General features: G+C 62.4%; 1 protein-coding gene across 1 annotated transcript in view; it reads left to right on the top strand.

The window, feature by feature from the left end:
• The window catches only part of GPM6A (glycoprotein M6A), a 182,353-nt gene that overhangs the window by 664 nt on the left and 181,046 nt on the right, over positions 1 to 643 (top strand). The window lies entirely within an intron of this gene.

Genomic DNA, 643 nt, shown 5'->3' with positions numbered 1-643 from the left:
GAGGCCGGGGAGGGGGTCCCCGGGAGGGAGGGGAGGCGGCGGGAGAGGGGAGCGTCCTCCGGGACCTGCCCGGTGGGTTGGGACATCCAGTCGCTTTCCGTGTGAGCGGAGCCTTCCCCAGGCCGGCGCCTGCCTTGTACTCTGCGCGGCTGACCCGTTTCTTCCCCCGCCCGCCCCTCCCTGTCCTTTGTGGAGACGGTTCCTCCCTGAGGACGGAGGCCCGGGACCCCGATGAGCCGGGGAGGGACCCCTGAGTCCCCGCAGGCGGGAGTCAGAGGGTGCGCGGACCGCCAGCCCCGGTGGTTCCAGACGTGGGCCAGCTTGGAAGGAAGTGAGAACGCTGCGGGCGTGTGGCCTGTGCGCTCACTGTGGCCACCACAGTCACAGCCTCCTCTTGCCTGACCTGGGAGACTCTTAGAAAGACCCATGTTTAGGGCCTTTGAAGAACACAGTGTTGGGAATGGTCTCCAGAACCGCCTGTCTTTAAAAGTTTCTGAAACTAGAGTGTTTTCAAGTTAAAGATATATGATAGCACACTTCCCCAAGTGTGGGAATGTACTTCAGCCTGCCCTTCCTTCCTTCCTTCCTTCCTTCCTTCCTTCCTTCCTTCCTTCCTTCCTTCCTTCCTCCCTCCCTCCCTCCC

The sequence above is a fragment of the Myotis brandtii genome, unplaced genomic scaffold (assembly GCF_000412655.1).
Source record: "Myotis brandtii unplaced genomic scaffold, ASM41265v1 scaffold484, whole genome shotgun sequence".
In the NCBI taxonomy this organism is placed as follows: domain Eukaryota; kingdom Metazoa; phylum Chordata; class Mammalia; order Chiroptera; family Vespertilionidae; genus Myotis; species Myotis brandtii.
Note: the sequence above shows the minus strand (reverse complement) of the source record. Positions and strands in the feature narration are given on the sequence as shown.